At 39.2% G+C, this 9422-nt stretch overlaps 1 pseudogene; it reads left to right on the top strand.

Annotated features, from left to right (window-relative positions):
• The first annotated feature begins 247 nt into the window (after positions 1-247).
• LOC103081537 (dysbindin-like) overlaps positions 248-9422 on the top strand; it is a 103053-nt pseudogene continuing 93878 nt past the window's right edge.

A 9422-nucleotide genomic window follows, 5' to 3' on the forward strand; every position in this document is an offset into this window, starting at 1 on the left:
CTTTCCTCTGAGACCAGTGCTACAGAAACAGGTCCTGACCGTACCCCATTCCTGGGAGTTGAGTAGCTTGCTTGGACCCCAGTTAAATCTGTCTCCAACATTCCCCACATGCACTTTCCCCCACATGCTCAACTGTAAATATTTCTCCCTTTCCAGAAACAAATTCCAAGGAAGTAAGACCCAAGTACTTACCAGGGATCTATCTTGGGTCAGAAGGCAAGCTTCATCTCCTTCACGGAGACACACCATGGTCAGCCTGGCCAGGAACTTGACGAGGCGCAGAGACGGTGGTCCAGCTGGGAAGGAGCTGAGTAAGTACAAGGAGTTTGTGATTCAGCACCTAAAACATGCAGCTGCTTAGGCCACTGGCACTAGGAGGCAGAGGCAGGGCTCTGCACTTTCCTCTTGTAGCACTGTCCAGTTGTCACACTGATCCACACTTCTCTGTGCAGCAGATATGTGTGGAGCCCTGCTTAGTATCTGGTCCAGGGACTCCTACCTCCAACTCTCCAGCCCTTTCCTCAGCCCCACCCATCTGCCACCCAGCTCAGTGACCCCTCTGTAAACCTGGCAAGTCACTCAATCTCTCAAAGCTGCTAAGCCCCAGTTTCTTCATCTGTAAAATGGATAAATGTAGGAAACTCATTGAGGTCAGCCCCTGGCTGTGATCACTGTGGTCTCAATCACCACTGCTTACTACAGGAGCTACAGAATGTTGAGGAGATGCCACTAAAACACAGACAGCACAGGGCTCAACACATGACACATAGTGTGAGGTCTTTAGCTTGACTTGTTAAAACACATTGTCACCATAACCCCTAAGAAATGTACACACGCACAAAGAAGAAAAGAGAGAGAGAGAAGGAAATCAAAACAGAATACTACCAGAAAATCAACGTGAAAGCAGTGATGGAGAAATGAGGGACAAAAAGGTATAAGACATACAGAAAACAAATAGCAAAATGGCAGAAGTACTTCCTTATCAGTAATTACTTCAAAAGTAGATGGATTAATCTTGCCAGTCAAAAAGCAGAGATTGACAGAATGGATAAAAGACATGATCCAACTACACACCGTCTATAAAAGACTCACTTTGGACTCATACAGGTTGAAGGTGAAAGGATAGAAGAAATATCCCATGCAAAATAGTAATCTAAAGAGAGCTGGGGTGGCTATACTAATATCAGACAAAATACACTGTAAATAAAAAGTTATAGGAGAGCCTTCGAGATGGCAGAGGAGTAAGATGTGGAGATCACCTTCCTCCCCACAAATACATCAAAAATGCATCTACATGTGGAACAATTCCTACAGAACACCTACTGAATGCTGGCAGAAGACCTCAGACCTCCCAAAAAGGCAAGAAACTCCCCATGTACCTGGGTAGGGCAAAAGAAAAAACAGAGACAAAAGAATAGGAATGGGACCTACACCTCTGGGAGGGAGCTGTGAAGGAGGAAAAGTTTCCACACAGTAGGAAGCCCCTTCGCGGGCGGAGACAGGGTGTGGGCGGGGGTGGGGGTGGGGGAGGAAGCTTCAGAGCCACAGCGGAGAGCGCAGCAACAGGGGTGCAGAGGGCAAAGCGGAGAGATTCCCGCACAGAGGATCAGTGTCAACCAGCACTCACCAGCCCGATAGGCTTGTCTGCTCACCCGCCGGCCAGTACAGGTTGGGGCTGGGAGCTGAGGCTCCGGCTTCGGAGGTCAGATCCCAGGGAGAGGGCTGGGGTGGACTGCGTGAACACAGCCTGAAGGGGGTTAGTGCCACAGCTAGCCGGGAGGGGCTCCAGGAAAAAGTCTGGAGCTGCCGAAGTGGCAAGAGACCATTGTTTTGGGACACGAGGAGAGGGGATTCAGAGAATCGCCTAAATGAACTCCAGAGAGGGGCACGAGCCGCGGCTATCAGCCCCGGCTGATAGCGGATATCAGAGACGGGCGGGGCACGAAACGCTAAGGCTGCTTCTGTAGCCACCAAGAAGCCTGTGTGCAAGCACAGGTCACAATCCACACCTTCCCTCCCCAGGATCCTGTGCAGCCTGCCAGTGCCAGGGTCCTGTGATCCAGGGACAACTTCCACAGGAGAACACACAGGGTGCCTCAGGCTGTTGCAACATCATGCTGGCCTCTGCCGGCAGGCTCGCCCTGCGTTCCGTACCCCTCCCTCCCCCCAGCCTGAGTGAGCCAGAGCTCTCTAATCAGCCGCTCCTTTAATCGCCTCCTGTTTGTCCTACCTGGGCGAAGAACAGAGGCCCTCAGGTGACCTACACACAGAGTCAGGGCCAAATCCAAAGCTGAACCCCAGGAGCTGTATGAACAAAGAGACAGGGAAGTTTCTCCTAGCAGCCTCAGGAGCAGCAGATTAAATCTTCACAACCAACTTGATGGACCCTGCATCTGTGGAATACCTGAATAGACAATGAATCATCCTAAAACTGAGGCAGTGGATTAACAACCTGACTTTACACATAAAGCAATTAGAGAAAGAAGAACAAAAACCCCCAAAGTTAGCAGAAGGAAAGAAATCACAAAGATCAGATCAGAAATAAATGAAAAAGAAATGAAGGAAACAGTAGTAAAGATCAATAAAACTAAAAGCTGGCTCTTTGAGAAGATAAACAAAATTGATAAACCATTAGCCAGACTCATCAGGAAAAAAAGGGAGAAGACTCAAATCAGTAGAATCAGAAATGAAAAAGGAGAAGTAACAACTGACACTGCAGAAATACAGAGGATCATGAGAGATCACTACAAGCAACTCTATGCCAATAAAATGGACAGCCTGGAAGAAATGGGCAAATTCTTAGAAAAGCAGAACCTTCCAAGAATGACCCAGGAAGAAATACGAAATATGAACAGACCAATCACAAGCACTGAAATTGAAACTGTGATTAAAAATCTTCCAATGAACAAAAACTCAGGACCAGATGGCTTCACAGGCGAATTCTATCAAACATTTGGAGAACAGTCAACACCTATCCTCAAACTCTTCCAAAATACAGCAGAGGGAGGAACACTCCCGAACTCATTCTATCAGGCCACCATCACCCTGATACGAAAACCAGACAAGGATGTTGCAAAAAAAGAAAACTACAGGCCAACATCACTGATGAACCTAGATGCAAAAATCCTCAACAAAATACTAACAAACAGAATCCAGCAGCACATTAAAAGGATCATACACCATGATCAAGTGCAATTTATCCCAGGAATGCAAGGATTCTTCAATATACACAAATCAATCAATATGATACACCATATTAACAAATTGAAGGATAAAAACCATATGATCATATCAGTAGGTGCAGAAAAAGCTTTCAACCAAATTCAACACTCATTTATGACAAAAACCCTCCAGAAAGTAGGCATAGAGGAAACTTACCTCAACATAATAAAGGCCATATATGACAAACCCACCGGCAACATCGTCCTCAATGGTGAAAAAGTGAAGCCATTTCCTCTAAGATCAGGAAGAAGACAAGGCTGCTCACTCTCACCACCATTATTCAAAATAGTTTTGGAAGTTTTAGCCACAGCAGTCAGAGAAGAAAAAGAAAACAAGGAATCCAAATGGAAAAGAAGAAGTAAAACTGTCACTGTTTGCAAATGACATGATACTATACACAGAGAATCCTAAAGATGCCACCAGTAAACTACTAGAGCTAATCAATGAATTTGGTAAAGTAGCAGGATACAAAATTAATGCACAGAAATCTCTTGTATTCCTAAACACTAATCATGAAAAAGCTGAAAGAGAAATGAAGGAAACACTCCCATTTACCATTGCAACCAAAAGAATAAAATAACCAGGAATAAACCGACCTAAGGAGACAAAAGACCTGTATGCAGAAAACTATAAGACACTGATGAAAGAAATTAAAGATGATAACAAACAGATGGAGAGATATACCATGTTCTTGGATTGGAAGAATCAACATTGTGATAATTACTACACTGCCTAAAGCAGTCTACAGTTTCAATGCAATCCCTATCAAACTACTAATGATAGTATGATAGGAATGATAGGAACTAGGGTTTTATAAAACTGTCTAGTAATCTACAAAATATTAAGGTAAAAATAATTAAACCACTGGAGAGCCAAACCACACATCTGGGCACTAACATCATTCACTGGATACCTTGGTCCTGGACTCTGCAAACATGATCACCACCAACTGTATGACAAGATACCCTCTTCATGAACAGCAGTGTCAGGACACATATATTCAGGCCCCTTTTGTCATATCTGACTCTGATATTACCCTGCACCCTGAAGAATGTTCCATTGTAAAGAAACTCTTAATCTCTGTTTTAGTTGCTCTATGATCCATGGTGATGTCCTCAACCAAGGTAGTTTTAGTTGCTCATGCCATAACCACATGCCCCATTCAGTTATCAGTTGAATTCTGAAGGCTAAAATAAACATTGCCAACATCTATTGAGTACTGGGTGCAAAAGACTGTGCTAAGATTTTTAATTTGTATTAGCTGATTCAACAAAAAAATGAGTATATGAACTACATATCATTGTTATCCCCATTTTACAAATGAGAGAATGATACATAAAATTTAAGATGCTTCATAAAGAAAGTAAAGAGTAGAAGCTGTAATTCATAATTCAAATCCAAACAGTTGAATACTTGATCCAGCAATGCTAAGGCTTCATAGGCTTTCAATTAATCCCACAGTAACATGAAATGACAATGTCCCAAAATTTTATCCTCAGAGTGTACTGAATCCCCAGGCCCATTATGCCAGTTCTAAGTTGAAACTTTTAGTAAAATAACACATCTAATTATCAAACTGAGGCTGTCTCACAGAAATAAAGATACACTGAAATGTCCTCAAGGACAGCTTCTTAAACAACATCTATAACTGTATCCTTTAGTTTTATTTATTTTTTAATTATTTATTTGTTATTTTGCTGTAACGAGCAGGTCTCCATTTATTGATAAAAATACAAATGCTTCCCACTTCTTTTTCACAATTTGACAGATAAACTTATCTGAATTTATGAATCAAGGACAAGATCACTCTAAAGTTTTTCAAGTCCTGTAGGAGAGCAGAGAACGGGTAAAGCTTACGCCTACCCCTGTCTCTCCATAATACATGGTCTCCTTTGTTTCTCTCATCTGTGTTGCTGTACTGTCCTGGTGTGTAGGGGATAGAATTTTTTGCCACTAAGAAAGGAGAAGGGTCAGGAATGGCTACCAGTGCAATCTATTCTAGAAAATCAGTCTTAGACCTGATAGATAGGAAGTTCCTCACAAAACAGTGTCATCGTTGAGATCAAGACTCAGTAACCGTGTCTAGAGAAGAAGCAGCCTGAATGAAACAGCAGGAACATGTGTAGAGGACTGTTAGACATCCTGAATTCTATCTGAGTCATAAAAATATTTTGGAAGAATTAAGGCAACAACTTAATGAGGGACTTGCTAATTCAGATCCAGGTTGTTAAAACAGTCAAACCATAGAACAGAACTGTGTTATTTTGTTTTGTTTCGTTTAAATTTTCTTGTTTTGAACAAAATATGCAAAACAGCTTTGTTTTCAGCATTTTTATAAACACCATCTACCTTTGTTTTTATATTTCCTATGCTACTTTTACAGGTGTGTGAGAATTCTATCTTATTTGTTCTTCAGTACATTGCCAATCCTTTCATTATTTGTTTATATAACTTAATCATGTGAATTTTCAGGAGAGCCACACAAATTGATACATTGTCTCTCAATCCACCTATCCATCCATTAATTAATTTAATTGGTAAAAGTTAGACACTTATGTTTCAGACACCTTGATAGGTAAGCAGAGGTAGTGAATAAAAGAGATTCCATCTTTATGCTTAGGAAGTTTACAGTCTAGGGCATCTGATGTTAAACAGATAATCAAACAATAAATAATTACAATCGTGGTGGAAGAACTATGATGGAAAAATCCACTGAATATGAATGTTTATTAAAGGGTTTCCAAGGAAAATCTGTTAAGGAAAAGATTTGAAAATTATAAGAAAGCATAAGTTTTGAAGGCAAAAAAAAAGTATTTCAGGGGAATCATAAAGTCCTTAGAGTAAGAACAGGCATGGTATGCTCAATAAACTGAGAGACAAATGTGAATAAAGAGTTCATTATTCTCACTAGCTATGTAAAGACTCTCTCCACCTAAACCTGCCAGAAATAAGCATAGAGCCAGCAGGAGAGTAATAGCTCCCTTATCTAAGATGCTTCTGAAAAGAGTCAATATCTCCACTAAGAGTTATGGTCGTGAACATTAGAGAGAAAGAGAGGAAGACAGCAAGACAGAGAGAGAGAAAGAGAGCTCAACCCTCGAAGAGCTCTTTACTGTTCATTGAGGAGTGGCCAGTTTAAACAGTTATCCTTTATGCCTAAGTCCTGAAGACTTGACTTCTCTGCTAGTTTCCCAGACTTCCCTACATATACCCCTATACTAGAAGCAAAAGGAGGTGGGGAGAGAGGAAAACTGGAACCTAGAATTGAAAACCAGGTCTATCACATCAGAGGTTAAAATGCATGTCTATCACATCAAATTTCTACTTACTCAATTCCTAAGACTGTATCTTGCCTCTGGTGATCTTACATTCTTTGCACAGAATTTTCATCAGTGCACATTAAACACAATTTCTGACTAGCATCTCATAATGCTGCATTTCACCAAACTTTCCTCCTTGATTTGTTAACCCATTTTCTATCATACCTGCAAACTCATGTTATTCCCTGAATCTGATTTTAATTATCATATAATACTTTTTTTTATTCTCTTCATTCCTGTCTCCTTTCCTCCTCATTATTTCTTCTGTCCTTCACTCCTTTTTAACCATAAACATTTATTACATTAAAAATATGTCAGGTCCTTGTGGTATTGAATGTGGACCACCAATTGCCTTTTCAAACTCTAAAGGAGGTACTCTTCTTACTTAAATATTTCCTTCTCCTTAGCCTCCAAAGGCTAATTTCCCCTTTGATGAGAGTCACCAGCATAGGGGGTCTGGGGTCTGTGCTTATATAGTCACAATTTATTTTAGGTATGGCCATATCAATATGGAATTTTTATTATTTCTGTTTTCCATGTTTGTTTTACTTGTCAGAATAGGGCCAGGAAAATCTGTACTCCTTAAAATTTTTCTATCTGTCAGAGAATCAAATTCTTAGAAAATCTGTAATTGATTAACAGATATAAACTAGCAGAAGCCCTGAATTTCAAAACTTTTTACATATATAAAATATTACTATACTAATTACATAATCTATATCCAGTATTGGATAGGTGGTCTGACATCTATTTGCACTATAATATAATTTATTTCTCTTCCACTTGTCCGCTCTCTCTCCCCCCCCGCCATTCTCCCTTTCTCTCTCTTACTGACTTCAAAATGTTCTTTATGTTGCCTCTACTCTTACATCCGTCTCTCTTGCTTCAATTACAAGGCTACTTGGCCTCTTCATCTACCTCTTCTTTTATTTCAAATTATGTGTCTCTTCTTGGCTCTATTTCAATTGTTAGTGTTTTTGTTTGTTTGTTTTTCCAGTACACGGGCCTCTCAGTGTTGTGGCCTCTCCCGTAGCGGAGCACAGGCTCCAGACGCGCAGGCTCAGCGGCCATGGCTCATGGGCCCAGCTGCTCCATGGCATATGGGATCTTCCCGGACCGGGGCACGAACCCATGTCCCCTGCATTGGCAGGCGGACTCTCAACCACTGCGCCACCAGGGAAGCCCATTTGTTAGGTTTTTGAATTTTCAAATAATTGATTTCATGGTTTATAACCTGTGGTTAAAAATCTCATTTTTCAGTGTATAAGCTAAGTATTAGCTCATTTTCCTAGTTTTAGGTTCTCTGAACTAGTGGTAAGCTTTTCCACTGTCACTCTTGTATAAACTCTAGCAAATATCATTTGAATATCATAAATTATCTCATAGTTGTATGTGAAAATTCTTTCTCATTCATGTGTAGTTTTAGTTAAAAATATAATTCTACTCTTCTTACTAGTCTTAAATGAATATATATTAATAGTTATTATTTATATGATGGAAATTTGATATATAGATAATAAATTAATATTTGTTAGGTTTTTTGATATGACTAATCACTTCTCTCTTGAAGGGGAAAAATATGTGTCTATAGTAAATAGTACTGAGTAAAAGCAGTGACTTGCACATACATTGAAAGAAGTGGAAAGAATTTGTAATAAGGAAATAAGACTATGAATAAAGTAATATAATAACAAAATAAAGAGACAAAGTAATACATGGGTATATTAATTTCCTACTGTAGCTAAAACAAATTGCCACACATTTCCATAGGGAAACACAAATTTATTACCTTTAGTTCTGGAGGTCAGAAGTCCAAAATCAGTCATACTAGACTAAAGTCAAGGTGTCAGTAGAGCTGGTTCTTTCTTGAGGCTCTAGGACATTCCTTTTTCTTTGCTTTTTCAAGATTCTAGAGGCTATCAATTTCACTAGCTAGTGGCCACATCACTCTAACCTCTGCTTCCATCACATTTACTTTTCTTCACTTTGACCTTCTTATAGGGATCCTGTAATTTTACTGGGCCCATCTAAATAAATCAGAATAATCTCCTTGTCTCGAGATGCTTAATTAACTCAGATGTACAAAGTATCTTTCAGTATGTAAGGAAAAATATTTATAGGTTCCAGGGATTAGGACATAGGAATACTTGTGGAACCATTATTCCACAATAATATGTGGGAAATATTTTTAAAAATTAAAAGCAAAATTCAAATGTTAAGTTTTATTATTTTCATGTCAAGTGACCAAAGAATCACAAGTAAGATACAGACCCGAAAGAGTAATTTCCATAGTTTTCTTTAACTTGATATTATGTTCGCTTCTATTTGACCTTCACAGAAATTCTAGTAATATGTGTGGCAAGTACCATGATTTCCACTCTCTAGAAGAGGAAGTAGATACAGTGTATTCTCGTCACTTGCTTAAGTAGCATGTATAATTAGAGACAAATTTAGGTCTAAAATCCAAATTCCTAAAACTTAGTCAAGTGTATTTCCTATTATTGTCCAATATTTTTTCTTAAAAGAAAAAAAAATCAACCACTGTAAGGATAGAAAGAATGTCTAAAGAGTCTAATCCCAATTGCACTAGTTCTTCAAGTCAGAAAATATGTCATCTTCATCCTTATAACCACAGGAGTAAACACAGTGGCTAACACATAGTAGGTTCTTAAAGTATGCTAGAGAATAATAATGGACTGAAATTTAGAATAATAACGATTTTATTTGTAATTTTCCCTATATATTTGATTTATTTAGTACAGATACACAATGTTTAGTGCAACTAAAATATTATTTTTAAAGGGAAATATTAGTACGTACTCATGGATATTTTACTTTGCTTTTCTGGTTGGACACCTTCCTAAACATTTATTTCCTGCT

Source organism: Lipotes vexillifer, unplaced genomic scaffold, assembly GCF_000442215.2.
Source record: "Lipotes vexillifer unplaced genomic scaffold, Lipotes_vexillifer_v1.1 scaffold763, whole genome shotgun sequence".
Taxonomy (NCBI): Eukaryota; Metazoa; Chordata; class Mammalia; order Artiodactyla; family Lipotidae; genus Lipotes; species Lipotes vexillifer.